The sequence below is a fragment of the Bos grunniens genome, chromosome 21 (assembly GCF_055505025.1).
Source record: "Bos grunniens cultivar Pamir isolate PY7600 chromosome 21, Bosgru_T2T1.0, whole genome shotgun sequence".
NCBI lineage: Eukaryota > Metazoa > Chordata > Mammalia > Artiodactyla > Bovidae > Bos > Bos grunniens.
Window position 1 is genome coordinate 68,414,885 of NC_141185.1, and position 19,796 is coordinate 68,434,680.

At 52.1% G+C, this 19,796-nt stretch overlaps 1 long non-coding RNA gene and 8 other non-coding genes across 12 annotated transcripts in view; all 9 read right to left on the bottom strand.

Annotated features, from left to right (window-relative positions):
- Nucleotides 1-19,796, bottom strand: part of LOC147349867 (uncharacterized) — a 78,123-nt gene continuing 58,327 nt past the window's right edge. For all 4 annotated transcript variants that reach the window (XR_015150184.1, XR_015150182.1, XR_015150183.1 and 1 more), the window contains one exon: nt 1-19,796. This exon is cut by the window's right edge and continues 39,076 nt beyond it. This is a non-coding gene — a long non-coding RNA (uncharacterized LOC147349867).
- LOC147349868 (small nucleolar RNA SNORD116) lies at nt 1,976-2,067 on the bottom strand. Its single transcript, XR_015150695.1, has one exon. It is a non-coding gene; the product is annotated as a small nucleolar RNA SNORD116 (small nucleolar RNA).
- Nucleotides 4,429-4,520, bottom strand: LOC147349869 (small nucleolar RNA SNORD116). Its single transcript, XR_015150696.1, has one exon. It is a non-coding gene; the product is annotated as a small nucleolar RNA SNORD116 (small nucleolar RNA).
- LOC147349870 (small nucleolar RNA SNORD116) lies at nt 6,882-6,973 on the bottom strand. Its single transcript, XR_015150697.1, has one exon. It is a non-coding gene; the product is annotated as a small nucleolar RNA SNORD116 (small nucleolar RNA).
- LOC147349871 (small nucleolar RNA SNORD116) lies at nt 9,335-9,426 on the bottom strand. Its single transcript, XR_015150698.1, has one exon. It is a non-coding gene; the product is annotated as a small nucleolar RNA SNORD116 (small nucleolar RNA).
- LOC147349872 (small nucleolar RNA SNORD116) lies at nt 11,788-11,879 on the bottom strand. The gene has a single exon (XR_015150699.1). It is a non-coding gene; the product is annotated as a small nucleolar RNA SNORD116 (small nucleolar RNA).
- On the bottom strand, nt 14,241-14,332 carry LOC147349873 (small nucleolar RNA SNORD116). Its single transcript, XR_015150700.1, has one exon. It is a non-coding gene; the product is annotated as a small nucleolar RNA SNORD116 (small nucleolar RNA).
- LOC147349874 (small nucleolar RNA SNORD116) lies at nt 16,694-16,785 on the bottom strand. Its single transcript, XR_015150701.1, has one exon. It is a non-coding gene; the product is annotated as a small nucleolar RNA SNORD116 (small nucleolar RNA).
- Nucleotides 19,147-19,238, bottom strand: LOC147349875 (small nucleolar RNA SNORD116). The gene has a single exon (XR_015150702.1). It is a non-coding gene; the product is annotated as a small nucleolar RNA SNORD116 (small nucleolar RNA).

Sequence of the window (19,796 nt, forward strand, 5' to 3'; positions counted from 1 at the left end):
CTGGGGCAAGAAAACACATGTGTGAGGAAGAGCACCAGGTGTACTGGGGAAAGAGGCCAGGCCTCCGGGAGCACTGCCAATCATTCTGGCATCTACCATTCAATTGCTGCAAGAAGGTGTGCTGTGTAGGCAGCCAAACAGGGATGTGTTGGTGCACGGATACATTCAGAGTCAAGGGACCATCAGGACAAAGAATGCCAATCTGCCAACTGCCTGGTCTCAGGCCTGCAATTCCACTCCACGTACCGTCCTGGCCAACACAATTTAATGATGTCCCCCAAGAACCCCGAGACCCCCTCAGGTGAATGGGGCCCCCTTCACCTAATAGCCATTGACCTTCCAGGGAAACACACCCACTCTTGGCACCTACTCTGCTCACAATGGACTCACCAGCATGGGAAAGGATAAAAGGTACCTGAGGGCCTCCATGTCATTAAGCCCCTTCTCTGATATGCAGCATATCCATGAAAAATGGCTTTCAGCCCCATGACAAAAGGGCCCCGGTGGACTCAGCCTGGTTGACACATGAGCGTGCCTGCCTCCTGGTCAAAGCCATGCTAAAGCCCTTCCTTGAAAAACACGAAGAGCTACAGGCCATTGGAGCCATTCCAAAGCACAAAGATGCTGAGGCTCCACCCTTTAGAGCAACTGAGTCACTTGTCACGCCACCTCGTTCTTTTTGAGCCAGTAACATCACTGCCATGAGCCCAGACACAATATGAAACTCAGGTTGTTCACGACCATCCTGAAACACCAGTCATGACACCACGGAACTCAGCAAAGAGGCACAATGATTGAACTCACATAACACCTCTGGCTACAGATTCACAGAAGAGCACAGCCTTGCTGCTAAGCACCACACCAGAGAGCTTCTCCTGCCCTTAAAACTGTAGCCACTCATCTGACTCCCCTATTTCCACAGGGTCCCTGCCAGCTAATTTCTGGGAAGAGTTACTAAACTTGGGCAAGGATAGGTGGGCTGGGAATAGAAATGACACTGGGATGTCTTGAGGCACAAATTCACTCCATGCACGTGGGGAGAACATGGCAAGATGGACAGAAAACATCCCCTCTGCTTCATATGACGCCCAGGCCAGGACAAGATAAGACACCACCTGGGGAACCACTTATGGCTCTGGAGGTCTGCAGCAAAGGAAACCAATCACGGGAGAGGCCAACTGTTCAATAGTCCATGAACCTATGAACCTGCCACCACAGTCCTTCCCCACTCTCACTCCAACCAAACCTGAAGGCAACCCAGAATTCAGGGAACCTGACTGACTTGCCGATCCATTCACCTGCCCATCCATCCATGGGTTCCACCACCACTTGAGGTACATTTCACGATCCCCAAGCTTTGCTCTCCCCCGACAACTGCCCACCTCAGAGCAATGTGCAGGTCCCTCCTGTTGACTCAGGACTTTCACCCTTGGAAATGCCCTAATGCATCTGCAAGGCTCACTCTCCCAACACTAGTGCCCACTCACATACCAACCAAAGAAACAATCAGACGAGGGGCCATCAGCTTGGCCCACCTCCTGGACACTCTGCCCAATGATCTCCTCTGACCATCAGGAGAAAACTATGCGGCATCCCGTCCCCCAGAAGAACATGACATAGAAACTTGTCCGAAGCCATGACTCCTTTCAGGACATGAGTGAAAACACTTTCAGGCAAAGGCAGTGTGGCTGACAAACTCAGTGGCAGTCCAGATACTCTCAAATGGCTTCCACTTCTCTGCTACCAACAGAATCATACATACCAGGAGACAAAAGCCTTGGTTAGCCTTATGTAACCAGAGATGACTCATGGTCCCTAGCCCTATCCCGAGGTTGGGAGGTCAGGGCATTTTCCTCATGGCTCATCTCCATACCACAAGAGGCCATCACCCTCAGCTTGCACACTTGGCTGCTCACGCCCCAGGGAGCAAATGAAATGTGACCCTGGCCCTTCGATCCACTGGAAATCACGTGCTGGACCTCAGTTCCGATGAGGAGACGGTAGTGATGGCTCACTCATTTTGTTCAGATTTCCAAGGAATGCATTTGTGGGAGTCATCATCGATCCAAGCACGTGTGCTCTAGGTGCTGCATGAGCAAAGTCGCCACCTCCATCCCAGGAAAGTCAGTGAGCTTGATCAGGTCAGCATTCAGGACTGTGCAGATTGCAGCCTTGGGGCAGCCAAGCTTCAGGCCCTGGGACCTTGCATGCCCCAGGGAAACCCCAGAAGGTGAGAGTGTGAATCCCATGCCCAGATCCCTGGAGCCAAACCACTAGGTCTCCTTGAAGAAAGGCTGCTTACCGCCATGGTTGTTCCATCTGTACACGCAAGGGCCACTTGTCCAGTTGTCTCTGGGGATTCATGATATTCATCTCGAGAGGCTGGCTATCACGGAATATGCGATGGGTAACCTGTTGCCAACAGTCTTCCATTTTGGGCCACTCAACCTGGCCTGGGGCAAGAAAACACATGTGTGAGGAAGAGCACCAGGTGTACTGGGGAAAGAGGCCAGGCCTCCGGGAGCACTGCCAATCATTCTGGCATCTACCATTCAATTGCTGCAAGAAGGTGTGCTGTGTAGGCAGCCAAACAGGGATGTGTTGGTGCACGGATACATTCAGAGTCAAGGGACCATCAGGACAAAGAATGCCAATCTGCCAACTGCCTGGTCTCAGGCCTGCAATTCCACTCCACGTACCGTCCTGGCCAACACAATTTAATGATGTCCCCCAAGAACCCCGAGACCCCCTCAGGTGAATGGGGCCCCCTTCACCTAATAGCCATTGACCTTCCAGGGAAACACACCCACTCTTGGCACCTACTCTGCTCACAATGGACTCACCAGCATGGGAAAGGATAAAAGGTACCTGAGGGCCTCCATGTCATTAAGCCCCTTCTCTGATATGCAGCATATCCATGAAAAATGGCTTTCAGCCCCATGACAAAAGGGCCCCGGTGGACTCAGCCTGGTTGACACATGAGCGTGCCTGCCTCCTGGTCAAAGCCATGCTAAAGCCCTTCCTTGAAAAACACGAAGAGCTACAGGCCATTGGAGCCATTCCAAAGCACAAAGATGCTGAGGCTCCACCCTTTAGAGCAACTGAGTCACTTGTCACGCCACCTCGTTCTTTTTGAGCCAGTAACATCACTGCCATGAGCCCAGACACAATATGAAACTCAGGTTGTTCACGACCATCCTGAAACACCAGTCATGACACCACGGAACTCAGCAAAGAGGCACAATGATTGAACTCACATAACACCTCTGGCTACAGATTCACAGAAGAGCACAGCCTTGCTGCTAAGCACCACACCAGAGAGCTTCTCCTGCCCTTAAAACTGTAGCCACTCATCTGACTCCCCTATTTCCACAGGGTCCCTGCCAGCTAATTTCTGGGAAGAGTTACTAAACTTGGGCAAGGATAGGTGGGCTGGGAATAGAAATGACACTGGGATGTCTTGAGGCACAAATTCACTCCATGCACGTGGGGAGAACATGGCAAGATGGACAGAAAACATCCCCTCTGCTTCATATGACGCCCAGGCCAGGACAAGATAAGACACCACCTGGGGAACCACTTATGGCTCTGGAGGTCTGCAGCAAAGGAAACCAATCACGGGAGAGGCCAACTGTTCAATAGTCCATGAACCTATGAACCTGCCACCACAGTCCTTCCCCACTCTCACTCCAACCAAACCTGAAGGCAACCCAGAATTCAGGGAACCTGACTGACTTGCCGATCCATTCACCTGCCCATCCATCCATGGGTTCCACCACCACTTGAGGTACATTTCACGATCCCCAAGCTTTGCTCTCCCCCGACAACTGCCCACCTCAGAGCAATGTGCAGGTCCCTCCTGTTGACTCAGGACTTTCACCCTTGGAAATGCCCTAATGCATCTGCAAGGCTCACTCTCCCAACACTAGTGCCCACTCACATACCAACCAAAGAAACAATCAGACGAGGGGCCATCAGCTTGGCCCACCTCCTGGACACTCTGCCCAATGATCTCCTCTGACCATCAGGAGAAAACTATGCGGCATCCCGTCCCCCAGAAGAACATGACATAGAAACTTGTCCGAAGCCATGACTCCTTTCAGGACATGAGTGAAAACACTTTCAGGCAAAGGCAGTGTGGCTGACAAACTCAGTGGCAGTCCAGATACTCTCAAATGGCTTCCACTTCTCTGCTACCAACAGAATCATACATACCAGGAGACAAAAGCCTTGGTTAGCCTTATGTAACCAGAGATGACTCATGGTCCCTAGCCCTATCCCGAGGTTGGGAGGTCAGGGCATTTTCCTCATGGCTCATCTCCATACCACAAGAGGCCATCACCCTCAGCTTGCACACTTGGCTGCTCACGCCCCAGGGAGCAAATGAAATGTGACCCTGGCCCTTCGATCCACTGGAAATCACGTGCTGGACCTCAGTTCCGATGAGGAGACGGTAGTGATGGCTCACTCATTTTGTTCAGATTTCCAAGGAATGCATTTGTGGGAGTCATCATCGATCCAAGCACGTGTGCTCTAGGTGCTGCATGAGCAAAGTCGCCACCTCCATCCCAGGAAAGTCAGTGAGCTTGATCAGGTCAGCATTCAGGACTGTGCAGATTGCAGCCTTGGGGCAGCCAAGCTTCAGGCCCTGGGACCTTGCATGCCCCGGGGAAACCCCAGAAGGTGAGAGTGTGAATCCCATGCCCAGATCCCTGGAGCCAAACCACTAGGTCTCCTTGAAGAAAGGCTGCTTACCGCCATGGTTGTTCCATCTGTACACGCAAGGGCCACTTGTCCAGTTGTCTCTGGGGATTCATGATATTCATCTCGAGAGGCTGGCTATCACGGAATATGCGATGGGTAACCTGTTGCCAACAGTCTTCCATTTTGGGCCACTCAACCTGGCCTGGGGCAAGAAAACACATGTGTGAGGAAGAGCACCAGGTGTACTGGGGAAAGAGGCCAGGCCTCCGGGAGCACTGCCAATCATTCTGGCATCTACCATTCAATTGCTGCAAGAAGGTGTGCTGTGTAGGCAGCCAAACAGGGATGTGTTGGTGCACGGATACATTCAGAGTCAAGGGACCATCAGGACAAAGAATGCCAATCTGCCAACTGCCTGGTCTCAGGCCTGCAATTCCACTCCACGTACCGTCCTGGCCAACACAATTTAATGATGTCCCCCAAGAACCCCGAGACCCCCTCAGGTGAATGGGGCCCCCTTCACCTAATAGCCATTGACCTTCCAGGGAAACACACCCACTCTTGGCACCTACTCTGCTCACAATGGACTCACCAGCATGGGAAAGGATAAAAGGTACCTGAGGGCCTCCATGTCATTAAGCCCCTTCTCTGATATGCAGCATATCCATGAAAAATGGCTTTCAGCCCCATGACAAAAGGGCCCCGGTGGACTCAGCCTGGTTGACACATGAGCGTGCCTGCCTCCTGGTCAAAGCCATGCTAAAGCCCTTCCTTGAAAAACACGAAGAGCTACAGGCCATTGGAGCCATTCCAAAGCACAAAGATGCTGAGGCTCCACCCTTTAGAGCAACTGAGTCACTTGTCACGCCACCTCGTTCTTTTTGAGCCAGTAACATCACTGCCATGAGCCCAGACACAATATGAAACTCAGGTTGTTCACGACCATCCTGAAACACCAGTCATGACACCACGGAACTCAGCAAAGAGGCACAATGATTGAACTCACATAACACCTCTGGCTACAGATTCACAGAAGAGCACAGCCTTGCTGCTAAGCACCACACCAGAGAGCTTCTCCTGCCCTTAAAACTGTAGCCACTCATCTGACTCCCCTATTTCCACAGGGTCCCTGCCAGCTAATTTCTGGGAAGAGTTACTAAACTTGGGCAAGGATAGGTGGGCTGGGAATAGAAATGACACTGGGATGTCTTGAGGCACAAATTCACTCCATGCACGTGGGGAGAACATGGCAAGATGGACAGAAAACATCCCCTCTGCTTCATATGACGCCCAGGCCAGGACAAGATAAGACACCACCTGGGGAACCACTTATGGCTCTGGAGGTCTGCAGCAAAGGAAACCAATCACGGGAGAGGCCAACTGTTCAATAGTCCATGAACCTATGAACCTGCCACCACAGTCCTTCCCCACTCTCACTCCAACCAAACCTGAAGGCAACCCAGAATTCAGGGAACCTGACTGACTTGCCGATCCATTCACCTGCCCATCCATCCATGGGTTCCACCACCACTTGAGGTACATTTCACGATCCCCAAGCTTTGCTCTCCCCCGACAACTGCCCACCTCAGAGCAATGTGCAGGTCCCTCCTGTTGACTCAGGACTTTCACCCTTGGAAATGCCCTAATGCATCTGCAAGGCTCACTCTCCCAACACTAGTGCCCACTCACATACCAACCAAAGAAACAATCAGACGAGGGGCCATCAGCTTGGCCCACCTCCTGGACACTCTGCCCAATGATCTCCTCTGACCATCAGGAGAAAACTATGCGGCATCCCGTCCCCCAGAAGAACATGACATAGAAACTTGTCCGAAGCCATGACTCCTTTCAGGACATGAGTGAAAACACTTTCAGGCAAAGGCAGTGTGGCTGACAAACTCAGTGGCAGTCCAGATACTCTCAAATGGCTTCCACTTCTCTGCTACCAACAGAATCATACATACCAGGAGACAAAAGCCTTGGTTAGCCTTATGTAACCAGAGATGACTCATGGTCCCTAGCCCTATCCCGAGGTTGGGAGGTCAGGGCATTTTCCTCATGGCTCATCTCCATACCACAAGAGGCCATCACCCTCAGCTTGCACACTTGGCTGCTCACGCCCCAGGGAGCAAATGAAATGTGACCCTGGCCCTTCGATCCACTGGAAATCACGTGCTGGACCTCAGTTCCGATGAGGAGACGGTAGTGATGGCTCACTCATTTTGTTCAGATTTCCAAGGAATGCATTTGTGGGAGTCATCATCGATCCAAGCACGTGTGCTCTAGGTGCTGCATGAGCAAAGTCGCCACCTCCATCCCAGGAAAGTCAGTGAGCTTGATCAGGTCAGCATTCAGGACTGTGCAGATTGCAGCCTTGGGGCAGCCAAGCTTCAGGCCCTGGGACCTTGCATGCCCCGGGGAAACCCCAGAAGGTGAGAGTGTGAATCCCATGCCCAGATCCCTGGAGCCAAACCACTAGGTCTCCTTGAAGAAAGGCTGCTTACCGCCATGGTTGTTCCATCTGTACACGCAAGGGCCACTTGTCCAGTTGTCTCTGGGGATTCATGATATTCATCTCGAGAGGCTGGCTATCACGGAATATGCGATGGGTAACCTGTTGCCAACAGTCTTCCATTTTGGGCCACTCAACCTGGCCTGGGGCAAGAAAACACATGTGTGAGGAAGAGCACCAGGTGTACTGGGGAAAGAGGCCAGGCCTCCGGGAGCACTGCCAATCATTCTGGCATCTACCATTCAATTGCTGCAAGAAGGTGTGCTGTGTAGGCAGCCAAACAGGGATGTGTTGGTGCACGGATACATTCAGAGTCAAGGGACCATCAGGACAAAGAATGCCAATCTGCCAACTGCCTGGTCTCAGGCCTGCAATTCCACTCCACGTACCGTCCTGGCCAACACAATTTAATGATGTCCCCCAAGAACCCCGAGACCCCCTCAGGTGAATGGGGCCCCCTTCACCTAATAGCCATTGACCTTCCAGGGAAACACACCCACTCTTGGCACCTACTCTGCTCACAATGGACTCACCAGCATGGGAAAGGATAAAAGGTACCTGAGGGCCTCCATGTCATTAAGCCCCTTCTCTGATATGCAGCATATCCATGAAAAATGGCTTTCAGCCCCATGACAAAAGGGCCCCGGTGGACTCAGCCTGGTTGACACATGAGCGTGCCTGCCTCCTGGTCAAAGCCATGCTAAAGCCCTTCCTTGAAAAACACGAAGAGCTACAGGCCATTGGAGCCATTCCAAAGCACAAAGATGCTGAGGCTCCACCCTTTAGAGCAACTGAGTCACTTGTCACGCCACCTCGTTCTTTTTGAGCCAGTAACATCACTGCCATGAGCCCAGACACAATATGAAACTCAGGTTGTTCACGACCATCCTGAAACACCAGTCATGACACCACGGAACTCAGCAAAGAGGCACAATGATTGAACTCACATAACACCTCTGGCTACAGATTCACAGAAGAGCACAGCCTTGCTGCTAAGCACCACACCAGAGAGCTTCTCCTGCCCTTAAAACTGTAGCCACTCATCTGACTCCCCTATTTCCACAGGGTCCCTGCCAGCTAATTTCTGGGAAGAGTTACTAAACTTGGGCAAGGATAGGTGGGCTGGGAATAGAAATGACACTGGGATGTCTTGAGGCACAAATTCACTCCATGCACGTGGGGAGAACATGGCAAGATGGACAGAAAACATCCCCTCTGCTTCATATGACGCCCAGGCCAGGACAAGATAAGACACCACCTGGGGAACCACTTATGGCTCTGGAGGTCTGCAGCAAAGGAAACCAATCACGGGAGAGGCCAACTGTTCAATAGTCCATGAACCTATGAACCTGCCACCACAGTCCTTCCCCACTCTCACTCCAACCAAACCTGAAGGCAACCCAGAATTCAGGGAACCTGACTGACTTGCCGATCCATTCACCTGCCCATCCATCCATGGGTTCCACCACCACTTGAGGTACATTTCACGATCCCCAAGCTTTGCTCTCCCCCGACAACTGCCCACCTCAGAGCAATGTGCAGGTCCCTCCTGTTGACTCAGGACTTTCACCCTTGGAAATGCCCTAATGCATCTGCAAGGCTCACTCTCCCAACACTAGTGCCCACTCACATACCAACCAAAGAAACAATCAGACGAGGGGCCATCAGCTTGGCCCACCTCCTGGACACTCTGCCCAATGATCTCCTCTGACCATCAGGAGAAAACTATGCGGCATCCCGTCCCCCAGAAGAACATGACATAGAAACTTGTCCGAAGCCATGACTCCTTTCAGGACATGAGTGAAAACACTTTCAGGCAAAGGCAGTGTGGCTGACAAACTCAGTGGCAGTCCAGATACTCTCAAATGGCTTCCACTTCTCTGCTACCAACAGAATCATACATACCAGGAGACAAAAGCCTTGGTTAGCCTTATGTAACCAGAGATGACTCATGGTCCCTAGCCCTATCCCGAGGTTGGGAGGTCAGGGCATTTTCCTCATGGCTCATCTCCATACCACAAGAGGCCATCACCCTCAGCTTGCACACTTGGCTGCTCACGCCCCAGGGAGCAAATGAAATGTGACCCTGGCCCTTCGATCCACTGGAAATCACGTGCTGGACCTCAGTTCCGATGAGGAGACGGTAGTGATGGCTCACTCATTTTGTTCAGATTTCCAAGGAATGCATTTGTGGGAGTCATCATCGATCCAAGCACGTGTGCTCTAGGTGCTGCATGAGCAAAGTCGCCACCTCCATCCCAGGAAAGTCAGTGAGCTTGATCAGGTCAGCATTCAGGACTGTGCAGATTGCAGCCTTGGGGCAGCCAAGCTTCAGGCCCTGGGACCTTGCATGCCCCGGGGAAACCCCAGAAGGTGAGAGTGTGAATCCCATGCCCAGATCCCTGGAGCCAAACCACTAGGTCTCCTTGAAGAAAGGCTGCTTACCGCCATGGTTGTTCCATCTGTACACGCAAGGGCCACTTGTCCAGTTGTCTCTGGGGATTCATGATATTCATCTCGAGAGGCTGGCTATCACGGAATATGCGATGGGTAACCTGTTGCCAACAGTCTTCCATTTTGGGCCACTCAACCTGGCCTGGGGCAAGAAAACACATGTGTGAGGAAGAGCACCAGGTGTACTGGGGAAAGAGGCCAGGCCTCCGGGAGCACTGCCAATCATTCTGGCATCTACCATTCAATTGCTGCAAGAAGGTGTGCTGTGTAGGCAGCCAAACAGGGATGTGTTGGTGCACGGATACATTCAGAGTCAAGGGACCATCAGGACAAAGAATGCCAATCTGCCAACTGCCTGGTCTCAGGCCTGCAATTCCACTCCACGTACCGTCCTGGCCAACACAATTTAATGATGTCCCCCAAGAACCCCGAGACCCCCTCAGGTGAATGGGGCCCCCTTCACCTAATAGCCATTGACCTTCCAGGGAAACACACCCACTCTTGGCACCTACTCTGCTCACAATGGACTCACCAGCATGGGAAAGGATAAAAGGTACCTGAGGGCCTCCATGTCATTAAGCCCCTTCTCTGATATGCAGCATATCCATGAAAAATGGCTTTCAGCCCCATGACAAAAGGGCCCCGGTGGACTCAGCCTGGTTGACACATGAGCGTGCCTGCCTCCTGGTCAAAGCCATGCTAAAGCCCTTCCTTGAAAAACACGAAGAGCTACAGGCCATTGGAGCCATTCCAAAGCACAAAGATGCTGAGGCTCCACCCTTTAGAGCAACTGAGTCACTTGTCACGCCACCTCGTTCTTTTTGAGCCAGTAACATCACTGCCATGAGCCCAGACACAATATGAAACTCAGGTTGTTCACGACCATCCTGAAACACCAGTCATGACACCACGGAACTCAGCAAAGAGGCACAATGATTGAACTCACATAACACCTCTGGCTACAGATTCACAGAAGAGCACAGCCTTGCTGCTAAGCACCACACCAGAGAGCTTCTCCTGCCCTTAAAACTGTAGCCACTCATCTGACTCCCCTATTTCCACAGGGTCCCTGCCAGCTAATTTCTGGGAAGAGTTACTAAACTTGGGCAAGGATAGGTGGGCTGGGAATAGAAATGACACTGGGATGTCTTGAGGCACAAATTCACTCCATGCACGTGGGGAGAACATGGCAAGATGGACAGAAAACATCCCCTCTGCTTCATATGACGCCCAGGCCAGGACAAGATAAGACACCACCTGGGGAACCACTTATGGCTCTGGAGGTCTGCAGCAAAGGAAACCAATCACGGGAGAGGCCAACTGTTCAATAGTCCATGAACCTATGAACCTGCCACCACAGTCCTTCCCCACTCTCACTCCAACCAAACCTGAAGGCAACCCAGAATTCAGGGAACCTGACTGACTTGCCGATCCATTCACCTGCCCATCCATCCATGGGTTCCACCACCACTTGAGGTACATTTCACGATCCCCAAGCTTTGCTCTCCCCCGACAACTGCCCACCTCAGAGCAATGTGCAGGTCCCTCCTGTTGACTCAGGACTTTCACCCTTGGAAATGCCCTAATGCATCTGCAAGGCTCACTCTCCCAACACTAGTGCCCACTCACATACCAACCAAAGAAACAATCAGACGAGGGGCCATCAGCTTGGCCCACCTCCTGGACACTCTGCCCAATGATCTCCTCTGACCATCAGGAGAAAACTATGCGGCATCCCGTCCCCCAGAAGAACATGACATAGAAACTTGTCCGAAGCCATGACTCCTTTCAGGACATGAGTGAAAACACTTTCAGGCAAAGGCAGTGTGGCTGACAAACTCAGTGGCAGTCCAGATACTCTCAAATGGCTTCCACTTCTCTGCTACCAACAGAATCATACATACCAGGAGACAAAAGCCTTGGTTAGCCTTATGTAACCAGAGATGACTCATGGTCCCTAGCCCTATCCCGAGGTTGGGAGGTCAGGGCATTTTCCTCATGGCTCATCTCCATACCACAAGAGGCCATCACCCTCAGCTTGCACACTTGGCTGCTCACGCCCCAGGGAGCAAATGAAATGTGACCCTGGCCCTTCGATCCACTGGAAATCACGTGCTGGACCTCAGTTCCGATGAGGAGACGGTAGTGATGGCTCACTCATTTTGTTCAGATTTCCAAGGAATGCATTTGTGGGAGTCATCATCGATCCAAGCACGTGTGCTCTAGGTGCTGCATGAGCAAAGTCGCCACCTCCATCCCAGGAAAGTCAGTGAGCTTGATCAGGTCAGCATTCAGGACTGTGCAGATTGCAGCCTTGGGGCAGCCAAGCTTCAGGCCCTGGGACCTTGCATGCCCCGGGGAAACCCCAGAAGGTGAGAGTGTGAATCCCATGCCCAGATCCCTGGAGCCAAACCACTAGGTCTCCTTGAAGAAAGGCTGCTTACCGCCATGGTTGTTCCATCTGTACACGCAAGGGCCACTTGTCCAGTTGTCTCTGGGGATTCATGATATTCATCTCGAGAGGCTGGCTATCACGGAATATGCGATGGGTAACCTGTTGCCAACAGTCTTCCATTTTGGGCCACTCAACCTGGCCTGGGGCAAGAAAACACATGTGTGAGGAAGAGCACCAGGTGTACTGGGGAAAGAGGCCAGGCCTCCGGGAGCACTGCCAATCATTCTGGCATCTACCATTCAATTGCTGCAAGAAGGTGTGCTGTGTAGGCAGCCAAACAGGGATGTGTTGGTGCACGGATACATTCAGAGTCAAGGGACCATCAGGACAAAGAATGCCAATCTGCCAACTGCCTGGTCTCAGGCCTGCAATTCCACTCCACGTACCGTCCTGGCCAACACAATTTAATGATGTCCCCCAAGAACCCCGAGACCCCCTCAGGTGAATGGGGCCCCCTTCACCTAATAGCCATTGACCTTCCAGGGAAACACACCCACTCTTGGCACCTACTCTGCTCACAATGGACTCACCAGCATGGGAAAGGATAAAAGGTACCTGAGGGCCTCCATGTCATTAAGCCCCTTCTCTGATATGCAGCATATCCATGAAAAATGGCTTTCAGCCCCATGACAAAAGGGCCCCGGTGGACTCAGCCTGGTTGACACATGAGCGTGCCTGCCTCCTGGTCAAAGCCATGCTAAAGCCCTTCCTTGAAAAACACGAAGAGCTACAGGCCATTGGAGCCATTCCAAAGCACAAAGATGCTGAGGCTCCACCCTTTAGAGCAACTGAGTCACTTGTCACGCCACCTCGTTCTTTTTGAGCCAGTAACATCACTGCCATGAGCCCAGACACAATATGAAACTCAGGTTGTTCACGACCATCCTGAAACACCAGTCATGACACCACGGAACTCAGCAAAGAGGCACAATGATTGAACTCACATAACACCTCTGGCTACAGATTCACAGAAGAGCACAGCCTTGCTGCTAAGCACCACACCAGAGAGCTTCTCCTGCCCTTAAAACTGTAGCCACTCATCTGACTCCCCTATTTCCACAGGGTCCCTGCCAGCTAATTTCTGGGAAGAGTTACTAAACTTGGGCAAGGATAGGTGGGCTGGGAATAGAAATGACACTGGGATGTCTTGAGGCACAAATTCACTCCATGCACGTGGGGAGAACATGGCAAGATGGACAGAAAACATCCCCTCTGCTTCATATGACGCCCAGGCCAGGACAAGATAAGACACCACCTGGGGAACCACTTATGGCTCTGGAGGTCTGCAGCAAAGGAAACCAATCACGGGAGAGGCCAACTGTTCAATAGTCCATGAACCTATGAACCTGCCACCACAGTCCTTCCCCACTCTCACTCCAACCAAACCTGAAGGCAACCCAGAATTCAGGGAACCTGACTGACTTGCCGATCCATTCACCTGCCCATCCATCCATGGGTTCCACCACCACTTGAGGTACATTTCACGATCCCCAAGCTTTGCTCTCCCCCGACAACTGCCCACCTCAGAGCAATGTGCAGGTCCCTCCTGTTGACTCAGGACTTTCACCCTTGGAAATGCCCTAATGCATCTGCAAGGCTCACTCTCCCAACACTAGTGCCCACTCACATACCAACCAAAGAAACAATCAGACGAGGGGCCATCAGCTTGGCCCACCTCCTGGACACTCTGCCCAATGATCTCCTCTGACCATCAGGAGAAAACTATGCGGCATCCCGTCCCCCAGAAGAACATGACATAGAAACTTGTCCGAAGCCATGACTCCTTTCAGGACATGAGTGAAAACACTTTCAGGCAAAGGCAGTGTGGCTGACAAACTCAGTGGCAGTCCAGATACTCTCAAATGGCTTCCACTTCTCTGCTACCAACAGAATCATACATACCAGGAGACAAAAGCCTTGGTTAGCCTTATGTAACCAGAGATGACTCATGGTCCCTAGCCCTATCCCGAGGTTGGGAGGTCAGGGCATTTTCCTCATGGCTCATCTCCATACCACAAGAGGCCATCACCCTCAGCTTGCACACTTGGCTGCTCACGCCCCAGGGAGCAAATGAAATGTGACCCTGGCCCTTCGATCCACTGGAAATCACGTGCTGGACCTCAGTTCCGATGAGGAGACGGTAGTGATGGCTCACTCATTTTGTTCAGATTTCCAAGGAATGCATTTGTGGGAGTCATCATCGATCCAAGCACGTGTGCTCTAGGTGCTGCATGAGCAAAGTCGCCACCTCCATCCCAGGAAAGTCAGTGAGCTTGATCAGGTCAGCATTCAGGACTGTGCAGATTGCAGCCTTGGGGCAGCCAAGCTTCAGGCCCTGGGACCTTGCATGCCCCAGGGAAACCCCAGAAGGTGAGAGTGTGAATCCCATGCCCAGATCCCTGGAGCCAAACCACTAGGTCTCCTTGAAGAAAGGCTGCTTACCGCCATGGTTGTTCCATCTGTACACGCAAGGGCCACTTGTCCAGTTGTCTCTGGGGATTCATGATATTCATCTCGAGAGGCTGGCTATCACGGAATATGCGATGGGTAACCTGTTGCCAACAGTCTTCCATTTTGGGCCACTCAACCTGGCCTGGGGCAAGAAAACACATGTGTGAGGAAGAGCACCAGGTGTACTGGGGAAAGAGGCCAGGCCTCCGGGAGCACTGCCAATCATTCTGGCATCTACCATTCAATTGCTGCAAGAAGGTGTGCTGTGTAGGCAGCCAAACAGGGATGTGTTGGTGCACGGATACATTCAGAGTCAAGGGACCATCAGGACAAAGAATGCCAATCTGCCAACTGCCTGGTCTCAGGCCTGCAATTCCACTCCACGTACCGTCCTGGCCAACACAATTTAATGATGTCCCCCAAGAACCCCGAGACCCCCTCAGGTGAATGGGGCCCCCTTCACCTAATAGCCATTGACCTTCCAGGGAAACACACCCACTCTTGGCACCTACTCTGCTCACAATGGACTCACCAGCATGGGAAAGGATAAAAGGTACCTGAGGGCCTCCATGTCATTAAGCCCCTTCTCTGATATGCAGCATATCCATGAAAAATGGCTTTCAGCCCCATGACAAAAGGGCCCCGGTGGACTCAGCCTGGTTGACACATGAGCGTGCCTGCCTCCTGGTCAAAGCCATGCTAAAGCCCTTCCTTGAAAAACACGAAGAGCTACAGGCCATTGGAGCCATTCCAAAGCACAAAGATGCTGAGGCTCCACCCTTTAGAGCAACTGAGTCACTTGTCACGCCACCTCGTTCTTTTTGAGCCAGTAACATCACTGCCATGAGCCCAGACACAATATGAAACTCAGGTTGTTCACGACCATCCTGAAACACCAGTCATGACACCACGGAACTCAGCAAAGAGGCACAATGATTGAACTCACATAACACCTCTGGCTACAGATTCACAGAAGAGCACAGCCTTGCTGCTAAGCACCACACCAGAGAGCTTCTCCTGCCCTTAAAACTGTAGCCACTCATCTGACTCCCCTATTTCCACAGGGTCCCTGCCAGCTAATTTCTGGGAAGAGTTACTAAACTTGGGCAAGGATAGGTGGGCTGGGAATAGAAATGACACTGGGATGTCTTGAGGCACAAATTCACTCCATGCACGTGGGGAGAACATGGCAAGATGGACAGAAAACATCCCCTCTGCTTCATATGACGCCCAGGCCAGGACAAGATAAGACACCACCTGGGGAACCACTTATGGCTCTGGAGGTCTGCAGCAAAGGAAACCAATCACGGGAGAGGCCAACTGTTCAATAGTCCATGAACCTATGAACCTGCCACCACAGTCCTTCCCCACTCTCACTCCAACCAAACCTGAAGGCAACCCAGAATTCAGGGAACCTGACTGACTTGCCGATCCATTCACCTGCCCATCCATCCATGGGTTCCACCACCACTTGAGGTACATTTCACGATCCCCAAGCTTTGCTCTCCCCCGACAACTGCCCACCTCAGAGCAATGTGCAGGTCCCTCCTGTTGACTCAGGACTTTCACCCTTGGAAATGCCCTAATGCATCTGCAAGGCTCACTCTCCCAACACTAGTGCCCACTCACATACCAACCAAAGAAACAATCAGACGAGGGGCCATCAGCTTGGCCCACCTCCTGGACACTCTGCCCAATGATCTCCTCTGACCATCAGGAGAAAACTATGCGGCATCCCGTCCCCCAGAAGAACATGACATAGAAACTTGTCCGAAGCCATGACTCCTTTCAGGACATGAGTGAAAACACTTTCAGGCAAAGGCAGTGTGGCTGACAAACTCAGTGGCAGTCCAGATACTCTCAAATGGCTTCCACTTCTCTGCTACCAACAGAATCATACATACCAGGAGACAAAAGCCTTGGTTAGCCTTATGTAACCAGAGATGACTCATGGTCCCTAGCCCTATCCCGAGGTTGGGAGGTCAGGGCATTTTCCTCATGGCTCATCTCCATACCACAAGAGGCCATCACCCTCAGCTTGCACACTTGGCTGCTCACGCCCCAGGGAGCAAATGAAATGTGACCCTGGCCCTTCGATCCACTGGAAATCACGTGCTGGACCTCAGTTCCGATGAGGAGACGGTAGTGATGGCTCACTCATTTTGTTCAGATTTCCAAGGAATGCATTTGTGGGAGTCATCATCGATCCAAGCACGTGTGCTCTAGGTGCTGCATGAGCAAAGTCGCCACCTCCATCCCAGGAAAGTCAGTGAGCTTGATCAGGTCAGCATTCAGGACTGTGCAGATTGCAGCCTTGGGGCAGCCAAGCTTCAGGCCCTGGGACCTTGCATGCCCCAGGGAAACCCCAGAAGGTGAGAGTGTGAATCCCATGCCCAGATCCCTGGAGCCAAACCACTAGGTCTCCTTGAAGAAAGGCTGCTTACCGCCATGGTTGTTCCATCTGTACACGCAAGGGCCACTTGTCCAGTTGTCTCTGGGGATTCATGATATTCATCTCGAGAGGCTGGCTATCACGGAATATGCGATGGGTAACCTGTTGCCAACAGTCTTCCATTTTGGGCCACTCAACCTGGCCTGGGGCAAGAAAACACATGTGTGAGGAAGAGCACCAGGTGTACTGGGGAAAGAGGCCAGGCCTCCGGGAGCACTGCCAATCATTCTGGCATCTACCATTCAATTGCTGCAAGAAGGTGTGCTGTGTAGGCAGCCAAACAGGGATGTGTTGGTGCACGGATACATTCAGAGTCAAGGGACCATCAGGACAAAGAATGCCAATCTGCCAACTGCCTGGTCTCAGGCCTGCAATTCCACTCCACGTACCGTCCTGGCCAACACAATTTAATGATGTCCCCCAAGAACCCCGAGACCCCCTCAGGTGAATGGGGCCCCCTTCACCTAATAGCCATTGACCTTCCAGGGAAACACACCCACTCTTGGCACCTACTCTGCTCACAATGGACTCACCAGCATGGGAAAGGATAAAAGGTACCTGAGGGCCTCCATGTCATTAAGCCCCTTCTCTGATATGCAGCATATCCATGAAAAATGGCTTTCAGCCCCATGACAAAAGGGCCCCGGTGGACTCAGCCTGGTTGACACATGAGCGTGCCTGCCTCCTGGTCAAAGCCATGCTAAAGCCCTTCCTTGAAAAACACGAAGAGCTACAGGCCATTGGAGCCATTCCAAAGCACAAAGATGCTGAGGCTCCACCCTTTAGAGCAACTGAGTCACTTGTCACGCCACCTCGTTCTTTTTGAGCCAGTAACATCACTGCCATGAGCCCAGACACAATATGAAACTCAGGTTGTTCACGACCATCCTGAAACACCAGTCATGACACCACGGAACTCAGCAAAGAGGCACAATGATTGAACTCACATAACACCTCTGGCTACAGATTCACAGAAGAGCACAGCCTTGCTGCTAAGCACCACACCAGAGAGCTTCTCCTGCCCTTAAAACTGTAGCCACTCATCTGACTCCCCTATTTCCACAGGGTCCCTGCCAGCTAATTTCTGGGAAGAGTTACTAAACTTGGGCAAGGATAGGTGGGCTGGGAATAGAAATGACACTGGGATGTCTTGAGGCACAAATTCACTCCATGCACGTGGGGAGAACATGGCAAGATGGACAGAAAACATCCCCTCTGCTTCATATGACGCCCAGGCCAGGACAAGATAAGACACCACCTGGGGAACCACTTATGGCTCTGGAGGTCTGCAGCAAAGGAAACCAATCACGGGAGAGGCCAACTGTTCAATAGTCCATGAACCTATGAACCTGCCACCACAGTCCTTCCCCACTCTCACTCCAACCAAACCTGAAGGCAACCCAGAATTCAGGGAACCTGACTGACTTGCCGATCCATTCACCTGCCCATCCATCCATGGGTTCCACCACCACTTGAGGTACATTTCACGATCCCCAAGCTTTGCTCTCCCCCGACAACTGCCCACCTCAGAGCAATGTGCAGGTCCCTCCTGTTGACTCAGGACTTTCACCCTTGGAAATGCCCTAATGCATCTGCAAGGCTCACTCTCCCAACACTAGTGCCCACTCACATACCAACCAAAGAAACAATCAGACGAGGGGCCATCAGCTTGGCCCACCTCCTGGACACTCTGCCCAATGATCTCCTCTGACCATCAGGAGAAAACTATGCGGCATCCCGTCCCCCAGAAGAACATGACATAGAAACTTGTCCGAAGCCATGACTCCTTTCAGGACATGAGTGAAAACACTTTCAGGCAAAGGCAGTGTGGCTGACAAACTCAGTGGCAGTCCAGATACTCTCAAATGGCTTCCACTTCTCTGCTACCAACAGAATCATACATACCAGGAGACAAAAGCCTTGGTTAGCCTTATGTAACCAGAGATGACTCATGGTCCCTAGCCCTATCCCGAGGTTGGGAGGTCAGGGCATTTTCCTCATGGCTCATCTCCATACCACAAGAGGCCATCACCCTCAGCTTGCACACTTGGCTGCTCACGCCCCAGGGAGCAAATGAAATGTGACCCTGGCCCTTCGATCCACTGGAAATCACGTGCTGGACCTCAGTTCCGATGAGGAGACGGTAGTGATGGCTCACTCATTTTGTTCAGATTTCCAAGGAATGCATTTGTGGGAGTCATCATCGATCCAAGCACGTGTGCTCTAGGTGCTGCATGAGCAAAGTCGCCACCTCCATCCCAGGAAAGTCAGTGAGCTTGATCAGGTCAGCATTCAGGACTGTGCAGATTGCAGCCTTGGGGCAGCCAAGCTTCAGGCCCTGGGACCTTGCATGCCCCGGGGAAACCCCAGAAGGTGAGAGTGTGAATCCCATGCCCAGATCCCTGGAGCCAAACCACTAGGTCTCCTTGAAGAAAGGCTGCTTACCGCCATGGTTGTTCCATCTGTACACGCAAGGGCCACTTGTCCAGTTGTCTCTGGGGATTCATGATATTCATCTCGAGAGGCTGGCTATCACGGAATATGCGATGGGTAACCTGTTGCCAACAGTCTTCCATTTTGGGCCACTCAACCTGGCCTGGGGCAAGAAAACACATGTGTGAGGAAGAGCACCAGGTGTACTGGGGAAAGAGGCCAGGCCTCCGGGAGCACTGCCAATCATTCTGGCATCTACCATTCAATTGCTGCAAGAAGGTGTGCTGTGTAGGCAGCCAAACAGGGATGTGTTGGTGCACGGATACATTCAGAGT